Genomic DNA, 15,912 nt, shown 5'->3' on the forward strand with positions numbered 1-15,912 from the left:
GGGTCAGGTGCAGTGGCTCATGCCTGTAATCCCCGCACTTTGGGAGGCTGAGGTGGGAGGTTCACTTGAGGCCAAGAGTTCAAGACCAGCCTGGGAACACAATAAGACTCCATTGCTACCAAAAAAAAAAAAAAAAAAAAAAAAAAAAAAACAAAACTAGCTACTATCTGGGTAGGGTGCTGCACACCTGTAGTCCTAGCTCCTGGTGGGGCTAAGGGAGGAGGATCGCTTGAACCCAGAAGTTCGAAGTTAGAGTGAGCTATGATCGCACCACTGCATTCCAGTCTAGTAAACAGAATGAGACCCTGTTTCAAAAAAACACGTCCCAACACAAACAAACAACAAACTATTCAAATGTAAGCTCTAGATTTATTTTCTACCAAGATTTATGGTTGGTTGAGAGGCATTTTGAGGGGAAAGATCTCTTTCCAGAGACCTAGAAATCTATAGGAAGAACGGTTTCCTGTTCGGGAACCACATATAGAAAAAGTTTTGATTAGTACGTTTTTAAATTTAGGTTTTGGGCAATAAGGCAAGCAGTAAAAAGAGAAGAGAAACAAGATGGGAGACTTGTGTTAGGTTCCAGTACTGCTACTGATATGTGCTATGTGTATCACCAAGCCTCCTCTCTCAGGTGGGACCTAGTATGTCACAATGATTTCTAAGGGCCCATCTGGCCCCGATGCTCTACAAGCCCTTCGTTTCACAAGAGTGGTTTTCAAACTAGATTCTATGTTCTCTGTAGGTGCTTTGGGAAATTGGAGGGTGAGGTTCTGAGTAAGCAGGGATTTAGGTCTGCTTCTTTAGCTTTTATATGATTCTTCACAGGATTTCACTTGGGGAAAAAAGAATCCTTTGTAGCAGGAATTCTAAGCCTTTTGGAGGCTATAGGAGTTTTTAAGATTCTGGTCAAAAGCTCTTGGAGTGTCTCATCAGAAAAGGCAAATCTCATATACATATAAACTTGTGGGGGCTGTAATACATAGCCCTCTGAGGCCAATCCCTCGACCTTTTGCCTTACAGAAGCTCTCTCAGCTCCTGAGGAGTTTGTTATTTACAGATGTGGCCACCAGATGGTGTTAGAAAACAGGGGCCAGAGCTTAGAAAGAGGAAACAGGTGTGTAAGCCAGGCTTCCTCTCATGTAAACTGTACCCACGATGGCTAGGAATTCCAGGTCAGTCTCCAAATCTTCACTGATGCTCCTCCCTGGGCCTCTGCACTCCTCCTCCCTTTCTGTTCCATTCCACACACATAACCAAGCCAACAGCCATGGGCTTGGATGATTGAACGTCTAGCCTTTAGATAATGTAGTGCTTAGGGAAGAGGATGGGGGTGGGGGGCAGCGAATGGTAGACATAAGGTGTTAATGTTGTATGCATTTTTTTGGTGCCTTTCATTTTGCTTTTTTTGGAATTTCCAACTCTCTGTTGGATGCTCCCATCTGGATTTGTTCATTTTACATTTACTGATGTCCTAATTTCCATCTGGGCCAGGCAAAAGGGATACAGAGATGCCACCTGCCCAATGAGGGGTGGTCCGGGAATGTCACAGTAGTGGAGGAGGTGACATGGATGCAAATCATTACAGTCAAGTAGGGGTGAGTACATAGCTGTGGACAGTTGGTATTAGCCCTTGCTGGGGGTGATGGTAGACAATGTCAGGGAAGTCTCCTTCAGAGATGTTGTATCTTGAGTGAGTCTGGACGGATGAGCCACAACTGGCCAGGCAGAAGGCAGGAGAAGGGAAACGGTGTTCTAGTTGAAGGCTCAAAGATGTAGAACAACCTGGCAAGTTCTAGAAACTCGAAGCTGCTCAGGCTGCAGCAAGCACATTAGAAGGCAGGGCTGAGAGAAGACAATGGAGGCCAAGCCAGGACTAAGAGAACGGGGAGCCTCTGAAGGATTTCAAGGTGGGGATGGGGTTGCAAGAGCATCACAGATACCCTGCAATAACCTTCAATATGGTCAAGAATGAACTCATCATCTTCCTCTGGAACTCTTCTCCTCCTGCCTCTCTTATTTTGGGAATGGCACCAGTTACTCAAGCCAGAAACCTGGGAGTCACCCACATCATGATTTCTGCCCAGGGCCTCTCTGATCCTTCCATCCTACTAATATTTACTTTCCTAACTTCCCAGTGTAAACATTTTCAACACTGCCTCAATGCTTCAGGATTAAGCCCAAACTCCTAGGTTTATCCCAACTCATCTCACCAATCTTTTCTCTTTAGTTCCCTTTTCCACTCTAGGATCCAAAGCAAACTTTGCAGTGTTCCCTGTGTGCCCCAGTTAGTCAAGCATTGGGCTTTGTTGCATTGTTGGGTTGTGTCTGGAAGGCTTCTTACCTCAATCTGGCAAGTTCCTACTCCATTTATCCTTCAAACTCATCTCAGAGGACACATCTTTTAAGGCCATTCTTACATCCTCTACCTCTAAGCATTGCTTAACTTAATCACTTGCTTAACTTTGTTCTTGGAGCAGGTAGCAAGTATTACCTATATTAGGCACCATTACTACTTATCTCCGCCAACAGACTGTGATTTCCTTGAGGAAAGAAACTGTGTCTTACTCATTTTTCTCTCCTTGGCACCCAGGTTAATGCTTGTTGCATTGTAAATAATGAATAAACATTTGTTGTAAGTAAGCAAATGAATAAACAAAAGTATGGTGCTGCCATCCCTTTTCCTGGGCTTGGCCCAAACCTTCTGATCAGCAGATCAAAACCCTTCCTCTGTAGAACCCACTAGCTTATGTTCCAACTTCCCTCTACCCCGGCATCCTCCCATCTCGCTCACAGAACTACTCGCTCATCCCTAAACATGTCCTGTGTAGTCTAAACTTCAGCCCTGGTCTTGCATTACTCATCTCCCTGTGGAATGCTTCCTTGATACATCAACACTTTACACAAAGTCCACAAGAAGCCTTTTTACTCTACAAAGGTACTACAGGTCCCTAATTCTCCTCTTTATGGTAATCATTCCTTCCTCTGTGCTACCACAGCACTCTGTGCTTCCATCGCAACACTCACCTTATTCTGCCTTATGTCAGTTATTCAGGTCTTTGTCTTTCCACTTCTACCAGACCATGTGCTCCTAGAAGGCAGAGGGCCATATCCTGTACCCTGGCATAGTGCCAGGCATATGATAGATAATAGTGACACATGTTGAGGGAGACTGATTATCACCTCAGTAACCAAGTAAAAGGAGTTGAACAAGGGACTCTTGCCCAAAGTTACATACTCAGAGGGCAGGGAATTTGTTCTAGTACCCGGGTCTCTAGGCGCCCCCACTGCACAAACCATGCTACAGTGTGGTCCCTTTGGGCAATAATCCAGATGGGGAATTCCAAATACTCAGCAGTCCTGTGGCCTTTAGTATTTTCATGTAAACCTTAACTGAGGCCTGTGTCACTGTGATGACCTGAGTTGCTTTTGTGGGATGGATAATCCACCTGGAAGTGGTGGATTTGGAGAGAGGCTTCTCTTCCAGGGCTGGGCTTACAGGAGCCTTATAAAACAGGCAAGATACTATGCCATACATATCACATGTGATCTCATTTTAAATCCTCCTAATAGTTCTGAGACACACCTCTTACTTTCACAGTATCAAATGAGGAAAACAGAAAATGGCAGAGCTGGTGCAGGAAGATACTCAAACACAAGCATGTATGGGAGCTCCCCAGAATCAAAAAGAAGTTTGAGAGAAGATATTCCCCCAAGCCAGCAGTGCCAAGTGCCTTCCCTTTCCATTCCTGGCCAATGGCTCCTCCAGAGCTATAGAAGCTATTGTCATCATACAGTCTCTCCCTTGACTTTTTTTTTTTTTTTTTTTGGTGATGGAGTCTTACTCTGTCTCCCAGGCTGCAGTGCAGTGACGCAATCTTGGCTCACTGCAACCTCCGCCTCCTGGGTTCAAAGCGATTCTCCTGCCTCAGCCTCCTGAGTAGCTGTGATTACAGGAGCGTACCACTGCACCTGGCTAATTTTTGTATTTTTAGTAGAGACGGGGTTTCATCGTATTGGCCAGGCTGCTCTCGAACTCCTGACCTTGTGGTTCGCCCGCCTCAGCCTCCCAAAGTGCTGGGATTACAGGCGTAAGCCACTGCGCCCAGCCTTCCCTTGGCTTTTAAAAATGGTTTTCTAGCTTTTCTAGCCACTTCATTTTGTACTTGTTCTTCCGCACATTTTCATATAATTTTATATACCATACTACATGATGATTTTGCTTTTTTCTATCCCACTGGACTCCAAGAACCCTAATGATGAAGGACTCACTTTGATTTTTAATGAGTATGTTCCCATTTAAGGGTGACTGAATATAAAATGCTTGTAAGTAGATTAACCACCATTTAGAGTTCTCTGTCACTGGCCGTTGTTTAAGAGGTCATTTGAACTATCCTCTTGCATTTGACCCATTCCAAAAGGATCCTTCCTGTGAAAGAAGAAAACTCAGAAAACTCTGTGTCATAAATCTTTTTGAGATGAGGCAATCTTTGTATCTCAAACCCTTCTGGCTGCAGTTCTGAGCCAATTTTGGCAGGACTCTCTGGTTACAGAGCAAAGCTGTATATGTGAAACTAAAGGTTGTATATTTCGCCTTTGGTCAATCAAAGCCTCTGGTGAATGAGTCAGGGAAGACGTGTAAAAGATTAATGATGGGTAAGCTCTCCAATGACATTTCTAAATTTACCATTTACCCACCATCTTTCTATAGACTACTGCTGCAGGGTCAATGATTCTGGAATCTCATCAATGAAATTTCACTCCCCGTAACCCTCATCAGAATTATGGCTTTTCAGGGCATGTGACTCACATCAATGTATCATCTGATACAGGTTTAACAGCCTTCTTGAAATAAGAAGACAGACACTGGCTAGAATCTGGAATGAGGCCCCAAAGGCTGGAGGACAAAAATAAGTCCAGTCAAACCAATTTGTCTTCAAAGAGAAAAAGAACTCTATTTGTCTTGACTCTGCCAGTTCAAAACTCTTTCCATTGGCAATAGATATTATTCTGAATAGTTACTTATTTTAGCTCAGTGGAAGACCTGCATTTTGAGAACTGAAGTTATTTTAGCAAGAATACACATTATCTAGTACTTGAAGGAAGACCACTGGCTATTATTGCAGTAAAAGTGATGATAAATACATAATTCACAGTTTTATTTCTAAGGTGCTTAATTTACTGTATCTTTATAATCAGGTTCCCACATAAATGAAAAAAGAGATAGATAGAAGGCTGGTATTAGTAGCCTCAGTAATCCAATCAAACATAGTTATGTCTAGTCTATGCTAGGCAGGATGAATGGGCTGATTCACTTTATATGCCCTACTCAAAAATAATCTTAAAGGATTACTTTGGAGATCATAAGAGGTACCTAATGTAAAAGTGCTTTGTAAACTTTAAAGCATCATTTCTTTCTTCCAGAGCACCTAGTATATAATGTGAATGTTAGAGGAAACACAGGATTGAAGTCTATTCATATACTTACCAATACTTGGCACTGTTAACTTTTTTTTTTTTTTTTTTGTGACAAGGTCTGGCTCTATTGCCCAGGCTGGAGTGCAGTGACGTGATCTCAGCTTACTGCAACCTCCGCCTCCTGGGCTCAAGCCGTCCTGCCACCTCAGGCTTCTGAGTAGCTGGGGCTACAGGCATGTACCACCATGGCTGGCTAATTGTTTTTGGATTGTTTTTGGTAGAGATGGGGTTTCGCCATGTTGCCCGGGCTGGTCTCAAACTTGTGAGCTGAAGCAATCCGCCTGCCTTGGTCTCCCAAAATGGGATTATAGGTCTCCCAAAATGGGATTACATGCTGGGATTACAGGCATGAGCCACTGCGTCTGGCCTGTTAGCCATTTTTATTTTAGCCCTTCCAGCAGAGGTAAAGCAGAATCTCACTGAGATTTTAATTTGCATTTCCCAGATCACTGATCATCTATTCATGTGGTTACTGAACATTCCTATATCTTTTTTTGTTGAAGAATCCATTCAAATCTTTTGCCCATTAAAAAAAAATTGGATTGCTCTCTTCTTATTGAGTTGTAAAAGTTCTTTATATGGACCAGAAACAAATCCTTTGTTACATATGCACGTTGAATATTTTCTCGCATTTTGTGATTTGCCTTTTTTTTTTTTTTTGAGATGGAGTCTTGCTCACTCTGTCGCCCAAGCTAGAGTGCAGTGGTGCGATCTTGGCTCACTGCAACCTCCACCTCCTGGGTTCAAGCGATTCTCCTGCCTCAGCCTCTCCAGTAGCTGGGACTATAGATGAGCACATCCACGCCTGTCTAATTTTTATATTTTTAGCAGAGGTTTAGCACTGGGCTTCACCATGTTGGCCAGGCTGGTCTCAAACTCCTGGCCTCAAGTTATCTGCCTGCCTCGGCCTCCCAAAGTGCTGGGATTACAGGCGTGGGCCACCACGCCCAGCCCATTTTGTTTTCTTAAAGAGGCCTCTTGAAGAACAAGTTTTAATTTTGATAGACTACTTTATCAAAAACTACAGTTTTTTCTCTTTTATGATTCTTGCTTTTTCTGTCCTATATAAAAATCTTTGCTTACCTCAAGATCATGGAGATGTTTTCTTCTAGAAGTTTCTTTTCTTTTCTTTTTATTTAAATACAGGGTCTTATTCTGTAACTTTTTATTTAAATACAGGGTCTTATTCTGTAGAACAGGCTGGAGTGCAATGGAATGATCTTGGCTCACTGCAGTCTTGACCTCCCCCAGGCTCAAGTGATCCTCCCACCACAGCCTGCTGAGTAGCTGGGAATGCAGGCACACGTGACCACGCCCGGCTACTTTTTGTATTTTCTGTAGAGACTGGGTTTTGCCATGTTATCCAGGCTGGTTTTCTTTTTTTTTTTTTTTGAGACGGAGTCTCGCTTTGTCACCCAGGCTGGAGTGCAGTGGCGCAATCTCGGCTCACTGCAAGCTCCGTCCAGGCTGGTTTTCAACTCCTGAGCTCAAGCAATCTGCCCTTCTCAGTCTTCCAAAGTGCTGGGATTACAGGCGTGAGCTACTGTGCCCAGCCTAGAAGTTTCGTAGTATTAGATTTTACATTTATGTCTCTGATACATTTTAATTTTTGGGTGAGTGGTGTGATATGAAGGGTTGCTGTTCTTTTTTTATTATTCCTATATGAATGCAAGCTGTTTCAGCATCATTTGCAGAACAGGTTTTTCCTTTCTCCATTGGCACCTATATATTTATATACTTTTAATAATTATATATTATATATTTAAAATATTTTTATTTATATATGCATTTAAAATATTTATATACATATATTGATATATATTTCTCTCCTCCACTTGCTAATTTCTTCTAGTGATCTATAGGTTTTTATCCTTTCACCAATACATTATCTTGATTACCACAGTTTGACAGGAATTCTTGAAATCAAATAGTATAAATCCTGACTTTATTGTTGTTCTTTTACAAATTTCTTTGGTTGCTTGGCCAACATGGTGAAACCCCATCTCTACTAAAAATACAAAAATTAGCCAAGCGTGGTGGCATGTGCCTGTAATCCCAGCTACTCAGGAGGCTGAGGCAGGAGAATTGCTTGAACCCAGGAGGCGGAGGTTGCAGTGAGCTGAGATCATGCCACTGCATTCCAGCCCGGGAGACTGAGCGACAGACTTTTTCCTCCCAGGCCTCCGGGAGGGGCTGCCATGAAGGTCTCTGACATGGCCTGGAGACATTTTCCCCATGGTCTTGGAGATTAACATTAGGCTCCTTGCTACTTATGCAAATTTCTGCAGCTGGTTTGATTTTCTCCCCAGAAAATGGGTTTTTCTTTTCTTTTTGAGACAGAGTCTCACTCTGTCGCCCAGGCTGGAGTGCAGTGGCATGATCTCGGCTCACTGCAAGCTCCACCTCTCGGGTTCACGCCATTCTCTGCCTCAGTCTCCCGAGTAGCTGGGACTACAGGCGCCCATCACCACGCCGGGCTAATTTTTTGTATTTTGAGTAGAGATGGGGTTTCACCGTGTTAGCCAGGATGGTCTTGATCTCCTGACCTTGAGATCCGCCCACCTCGGCCTCCCAAAGTGCTGGGATTACAGGCTTGAGCCACTGCGCCCGGCTGGGTGTTTCTTTTCTATCACATCGTCAGGTAGCAGTTTCCAAACATTTATGCTCTGCTTCCCTTATAAAATTGAATGCCTTTAACAATACCCAAGTCACCTCTTGAATGCTTTGCTGCTTAGAAATTTCTTCCGCCAGATACCCTAAATCATTTCTCTCAAGTTCAAAGTTCCACAAATCTCTAGGGCAGGGGCAAAATGCCACCAGTCTCTGCTAAAACAACAAGAGTCACCTTTGCTCCAGTTCCCAACAAGTTCCTCATCTCCATCTGAGACCACCTTAGCATGGCCTTACTGTCCATACCGCTATCAGGCTTTTTGGTCACAGCCATCCTACACATCTCTAGGAAGTTCCAGACTTTCCCACATTTTCCTGTCTTCTTCTGAGCCCTCCAAACTGTTCCAACCTCTGCCTGTTACCCAGTTCCAAAGTCGCTTCCACATTTTCGGTATCTTTTCAGCAACGCCCCACTCTACTGGTACCAATTTACTGTATTAATCCGTTTTCATGCTGCTGATAAAGACATACCTGAGTCTGGGATTTTTATTCGGATTGTGTTGAATCTACAGAACAATTTGAGAAAAACTGCCATCTAAATAATATTCGGTCTTCTAGTTCATAACTACTGTACATCACTCTCCATATTTAGGTCTTTAATTTCTATCAGCATTTGATAGTTTTCAGTAAAGAGGTCTTGCAGGTTTGTTGTTAAATTTATTCCCAAGTATTCCATGTTCTCTGGTACCATTCTATAAATAATTAAAATTTTTTCATTTTCCAATTGTTCACTGCATACTGTAAAACTTATTTTTTGCATAAAAACCTTTTTATCTTGTGACCTTGCTAAACTCACTTAAAATATTTTTTTTTGTTGTTAAAATAAAGACAGGGTTTTGCCATGTTGCTCAGGCTGGTCTTGAACTCTTGAGCTCCAGTTATCCACCTGCCTCAGCATCCTAAAGTGTTGGGATTACAGGCATGAACCACCACACTAGGACTCTTATTTCTTTTTCTTCCTCCATGGAACTGACTAGAATCTCCAGTACAATGTTAAACAGAAGTGGTAAGAACAGGTACTTTCTCCTTGTTTTCAATCTTAGGGCATTATGTTCAATATTTCTCCATTAGGTATGATCTTAGCTATAGGGTTCCTTAGAAGTCCTTTATCAGTTTAAAGAAGTTCTCCTCGATTCATAGTTTGCTAAGAAATACTTTTTTTTCAATGAAGTATCAAGTTGTCAAATGCTTCCTCTGCATCTATTGAGGTTATGATTATATTATTTTTCTCCTTCATTTTCTCAATGTAATGAATTACTTTGATTGGTTTTTTTTTTTAAGTCAAACCAATCTTAACACTCTTGGGATAAACACTACTTTGTCATGATGTCTTACCCCTAATGTATACACACATGCATATTCCCTAAAATATATATATTGTCCCAAACAGACACATATAGATATACACACATACGTATTTAGTTGGATTCGACTGCTAATCCTTTGTTTTTAAAGAGGATTTCTGTTTATTATTCATGGGGGATATTCTCTGTAATTTTATTCTCTGTCATCTTTGCCAGATTTTGATAGTAGGGTTATGCTGGTCTCATAAAATGAGCTGTGAAAGAATCCCCTCCTCTTATGTTTTCTGAAAGACTGTGGGTAAGATTGGTGTTATCTTTGAATGCTTGGTAGAATTTACCAGTAAAACCATCTGGGCATAGTTTTCTAGGTATTTGCCCAAGAGAGATAAAAACAAATGTTCCTACAAAGATTTGCTCATTACTGTTTAAGTACAAATGGGTCTTAATTTGTAATAGCCAAAACTGAAAACAATCTAAATGCTTATCATCATGTGAATGGAAAAGTGAATTGTGACATAAAGATACACCGTACTACTGAGGAATAAAAAGGAACAAACTAATGACACATGGAAAAACATGGATGAATCCTAAAAGCATTATGCGGAATGAAAGAAGTCAGGAAAACTAGTACATATAATATGATTCCATCTATGTAAAATTCTGGAAAATGAAAATCAATCTGTAGTGGCAGAAAGGCTGTTACTGGTTCTCTAGGAATGAGGTAAGGGAAGGATGGATTACAAAGGGGCGTGAGGAAACTTTATATAAATGCCACTGGCTGTACTTCAATTTCTTCCTAAAAAATTGTGGGGAAAAAAAAGGGTGGGGAAATGTAGAAATGAAAAATCAATTTAAAAAATCATCTTAACTGAGCAGAGAGAGAGAAAAGGATTGGAAAAAAAAGATAATGTAAGCGATTGTTGGGTCAGTATCAAGTGGTCTAGTGTATGAGTAACTGAAGTCTCAGAAGGAATGCCCATCAGTGATAGACTGGATCAAGAAAATGTGGTACATATATACCATGGAATACTTTGCAGCCATAAAAAGGAATGAGAACATGTCCTTTGCAGGGACATGGATGGAGCTAGAAGCTGTTATCCTCAGCAAACTAACGCAGAAACAGAAAACCAAGCACTGCATGTTCTCACTTATAAGTGGGAGCTGAACAATGAGAACACATGGACACCTGGGGGTGGGTGTATAATACACATTGCGACCTGTTAGGCGGGCAGAGGGAGGGAGAACATCAGGAAGAATAGCTAATGCATGTTGGGCTTAATATCTAGGTGATGGGTTGATCTGTGCAGTAAATACCATGGCACATGTTTACCTATGTAACAAACCTGCACATCCTGCACATGCACCCTGCAACTTAAAAGTTGAGGGGAAAAAAAAAAAAAAGAAAATGTGGCAGAAAAAGATTTGAAGAGGCCAGGTGTGGTGGCTCATCCCAGCAGTTTGGGAGGCTAATGTGGAAGGATTGCTCGAGGCCAGGAATTTGGGACCAGCCTGGACAACATAGCGAGACCATATCTCTACAAAAAATTAATCCAGTATGGTGGCATATGCCTGTAGTCTGAGCTACTCGGGAGGCTGAGGCAGGAGGATCTTGAGCCCAGGAGTTTGAGGCTGCAGTGAGCTACGTACTCCAGCCTAGGTGCCAGAGTGAGATCCTGTCTCTTAAAAAAAAAAAAAGTCGAAGAAATGTTGGTAGAAAGTTTGCTAAACTAGATTAAAAAAAAAAAAATAGCAATACATAGAACTAGAAAACTAAGTCAACCCACAAGAACAAAGTTTTCGGACCTTTACCTTAAAACACATAAAAAAACTAACTCAAAATGGATCAAAGACCTAAATGTAAGGGCTACAACTATAAACCTCTTAGAAGAAAACATAGAAGAAAAGCTTCTTAACATTGGATTTGACAGTGATTTCCCGATTATGACACCAAAAGCACAGGCAACAAAACTAAAAATGCATAAATTGAACATCAGAATTAAAATATCTGTGTTTCAAAGAACATATCAGCAGAGTAAAAAGCCAATCTATGGGAGAAACATTTGCAAGTCATATGTCTGGTAAGGGTTTAATATAGGTAAACTCCAACAACTCAACAACAAAAATCAAACAACCTGACTAAAAAATGGACAAAAGACTTGAAACAGACACTTCTCCAAAGAAGATATACAAATGGCCAACGCACACATGAAAAGTTGCTCAACACCACTAATCATTAGGGAAATGCAAATCAAAAGCACAATGAAATACCACATTGCATCCATTTCTATTAAGAAAAAAAAAAAAGTAATGCTAGCAAAATGGCCAAGAAGAAACCCCTACTGCTTGTCCCCCTCACAAAGACAGGCAGAACAATGAATAAACAACTACATTTTTTAATTTAATTTAATTTAATTTAATCTATTTTTTTGAGATGGAATCTTGCTCTGTTGCCCAGGCTGGTGTGCAGTGGTGTGATCTCAGGTCACTGCAACCTCCACCTCCTGGGTTCAAGCGATTCTCCTGCCTCAGCCTCCTGAGTAGCTGGGATTACAGGCACATGCCACCACACCCTGCTAATTTTTGTATTTTTAGTAGAGATGGGGTTTCACCGTGTTGGTCAGGCTGGTCTCGAATTCCTGACCTCGTGATCCACCTGCCTCGGCCTCCCAAATTACTGGGATTACAGGCGTGAGCCACCACACCTGGCCTCCTGAACAATTACATTTTAGCAAAAATAACGGAAGGAGAGTCCCAGAATGCATGAGTGGAGTAATAGAAACTCGATAAACACGGAAACTTGGGATGGTCACATAGAGAACAGAAGGAAACACACTAGGCCTTCACCACTCCATGCAAGATCAGCTTGGAACGAGGACGAACTTCTTTTGGTGAGAAGGTAGGCAAGAGGATCACGGCAACTGCCATCAACACCTTGGACATCTCAGACCTCACCACTGGAGTCCCCTCAAGTCCTTGTAGGCACTAAGCCCAGTGAAGGGAGTTGCCTAGGGTCCACATAGCTGTGTTCCGTGTGGCTACTGTGTGCTATGCCATCTTGGAACTGGAACTATGGCTGGAGTGTGTCTTGCTCCAGGGGTGAGTAGCCATGGCTCCCTTTCATTCCTGAGGCTAAGCTGTGGCTGAGCCATTGCTAGCCCAGTGGCCCAACATTCCAAAGCTGAGCTATGAGCAGCTGTTACACCCTTCCTAGAGGGGTCAAGCAGAAGTAAAGCTAATCCACCTGCCCCTCTCCCCACTCCCATGGGCCAGAGCTGAAACAGTACACTCTCTTCTAGGAAAAGAGTATCTTGGCTGCTCAGAACAGTCATGCCTCCACAGTGCCTAAGCTGAAGCCAGTGGCTGCATCCTAGGAAACGGTGCACTGACTCCCCAGAGTCAGGTACCCCAGTACCTAAAATAATATGGTTCCCTGCATTCCAGGGAAAGGATGCCTGGGCTACTCAGAACAGTCACACCCTCCCGGGCCTGAGCTGAAGGAACACACTGTCCCCTGGGGAATGGGTGCCCTAGCTGAGCTGACAGGTGGTGCATTCCAAGGCTGAGCTGATATAGGACCCTGTGTTTCAGGGAAAAAGAGCAGTGTCTGAGCTGAGACACCGTGCCCTACAGGCTAAACAACTCTAGTGCCTTGCTTTCCTGGAGCTGCACTAGCCCCCTAGAGTCTGAGCTGTTGAGATACCCCTCTCCCTGGGGAGTAAAGTCATTGCTATGCTGTTCCCTGCCCCTCTGTAGCCCAAAACACAGCTGTACTCTGCCATTCCCGGGTATTTGCTAAGCCTAACGAGGGTCCAGAGTCACTGCTACATGGTGTATCAACCCCTGGGACCCAAGTTGCCATTGAGCCTTATTGACTCAGGTTCCCAGATTCTAGTTGTACCCTCCTCCCTGAAACCAAACCTCCAGAACATCCCTTCTTGCCCAGGGTGAGGCCAGTGCTGTGCTCTGCCTACCAGGGGTAGAATCACAGCTGGCCCCTGAGCCTGAGCTGCTAGAGGGTTCAACAGAGTCATAGATCCTGGCCCGGAGGGCAGTCCACATCCAACCATGCTACAGAGAGTGAACCTGCACCCCAAGACCCAAATGCCACAACAGGTTCATGAGACTCTGAGCTTAGAAACCCAACCCCACATAAGCTCCAAGCACCAGTACCTAGAACCCAGCACTGCTGCAGCTACTTGTAGGCCATGCCAGACCTGACACCAAGAGGGATCCCCATGGCTATGTCTCCTCATTTGGGGGAAAATGAGAAGAGAAAGACCCAAAAAGCCCTTGACGCTAAGGATATTAACAACCTATGCTACCACCGCTGCTGCACAAACTTCTATAGTCTAGGCCACTGAGGCACCCCCAGTTATTGTTGATGTTGAACATAGGCAAAGAAGCTGCATAGAGACTATACCATTGCACCTAAGTGGAAACACAGTCATCACATCCTTCTCAACTGGAACGCTAAAACCCAACTGCAGGAGAAAGTCTTTCTGTTAGAAATCCACTCCAGAAAGTCTGGAAGAGGTGATCTTTCCACCAGAAGCATGGACACTTAACATGAGGACCCAAGAAACACAAAAAAGGAAGGAAATATAACACCAAAAAAGCACGAAAGGAACTCTGGCTAGTAACCCTGGCTAGTAACAGAGCCCAGTGAAAAGGAGATCAACAAATTACAGAAAGGGAATTCAAAATAATGACCTTAAGAAAACTCAGTGAGGTACAAGAAAATACACACAATTCAAAGAAATTAGGAAAAAGAATTCACAATATGAACAAAAAATTCAACAAAGAGAAAGAAAAAAAAAACCCCAGAAATCTTGCAGTTGAAGAATTCAATGAATGAAATAAAAAACACAATAGAGAGCTTCAACAGCAAACTTATCAATTGGAAGAAACAATATCTGAACTTGAAGAAAGGTAGTTTGAAATTACCCAGCCAGAAGGAAGGGGGGAATATGAATGAAAAGAGTGAAGAAAACCTGCAAGACTTATGGAACACCATTAAGATCTACAGGGAGAAATAGACTCTAATATAATCATAGTTGGAGACTTCAATGCCTCACTCTCAGCATGGACAGATCACCTAGACAGAAAATCAACAGGGAAACATTAGATTTAAACTGCACTTTAGATCAAATGGACCTAACAGAACATTTCATCCAACAGCTGCAGAGTATAATTCTTCTCACTAGCACATGTGACATTCTACAGGACAGACCTCATGTTAGGCCAAGAGATTTTAAAAGAAGTGATATCACATCAAGCATCTTTTCTAACCATTGAATAAAACTAGAAATCAATAACAAGAGGAACTTTCAAAATTGTACAAATACATGGAAAATTAAACAACATGCTCTTGAATGATTTAATGGGTCAATGAAAAAATTAAGAATGAAATTTAGAGCTGGGTGTGGTGGCTCATGCCTGTAATCCCAGCACTTTGGGAGGCCAAGGTGGGCGGATCACGAGGTCAGGAGATCGAGACCATCCTGGCTAACACGGTGAAACCCCATCTCTACTAAAAATACAAAAAAATTAGCTGGGTGTGGTGGCGGGCGCCTGTAGTCCCAGCTACACAGGAGGTTGAGGCAGGAGGATGATGTGAAACTGGGAGGCAGAGCTTGCAGTGAGCCGAGATTGTACCACTGCACTCCAGCCTGGGCGACAGAGCAAGACTCTGTCTCAAAAAAAAAAAAAAAAAAAAAGAATGAAATTTAGAAATGTCTGGAAACAAATGAAAATAGAAACACAACATAACAAAGCCTATGGAATATAGCAAAAGCAGTATTAATAGAGAAGTTTATGGCAATAAATGCTAATATCAAAAAAGTAGAAAAATTTCAAATAAACATCCTAATGATGCATCTCAAGGAAGCAGAAAAACAAGAATCAAACCCAAAATTAGTAAAAGGGGAAAAAAAAGATCAGAGCAGAAATAAAATTGAGACAAAATAAAACTGATCAACAAAATGAAGTTAATTTTTTCAAAGAATAAACAAAATCAAACCAGTAGCAAGACTGACCAAGAAAAAAGGGGAGAAGATCCAAATAAATAAAAAATGAGGCTGGGTGTGGTGGCTCACACCTGTAATCACAGCACTTTGGGAGGCTGAGGCGGACAGATCACTTGAGATCAGGAGTTTGAGACCAGCCTGGCCAACATGGTGAAACTCCGTACCTACTAAAAATACAAATATCAGTGGGCATGGTGGCACACGCCTGTAATCCCAGCTACTCGGGTGGCTAAGGCATGAAAAATCGCTTGAACCCGGGAGGCGGAGGTTGCAGTGAGCTGAGATCGCACCACTGCACCCTCCAGTGTGGGCGACAGAGTGAGACTCTGTCTTTAAAAAAAAAAAAAGAAAAAAAAAAGGCTGGGCATCGTGGCTCATGCCTGTAATCTCAGCACTTTGGGAGGCAGAGGCAAGTGGATTGCTTGAGGTCAGGA

At 42.5% G+C, this 15,912-nt stretch overlaps 2 protein-coding genes across 4 annotated transcripts in view; one reads left to right on the forward strand and one right to left on the reverse strand.

The window, feature by feature from the left end:
- The window catches only part of USP35 (ubiquitin specific peptidase 35), an 82,995-nt gene that overhangs the window by 38,309 nt on the left and 28,774 nt on the right, over positions 1 to 15,912 (forward strand). The window lies entirely within an intron of this gene.
- GAB2 (GRB2 associated binding protein 2) overlaps positions 1 to 15,912 on the reverse strand; it is a 199,583-nt gene that overhangs the window by 11,955 nt on the left and 171,716 nt on the right. The gene's annotated exons all lie outside the window — the stretch shown is intronic.

Source organism: Hylobates moloch, unplaced genomic scaffold (assembly GCF_009828535.3).
Source record: "Hylobates moloch isolate HMO894 unplaced genomic scaffold, HMol_V3 SCAFFOLD_11, whole genome shotgun sequence".
In the NCBI taxonomy this organism is placed as follows: domain Eukaryota; kingdom Metazoa; phylum Chordata; class Mammalia; order Primates; family Hylobatidae; genus Hylobates; species Hylobates moloch.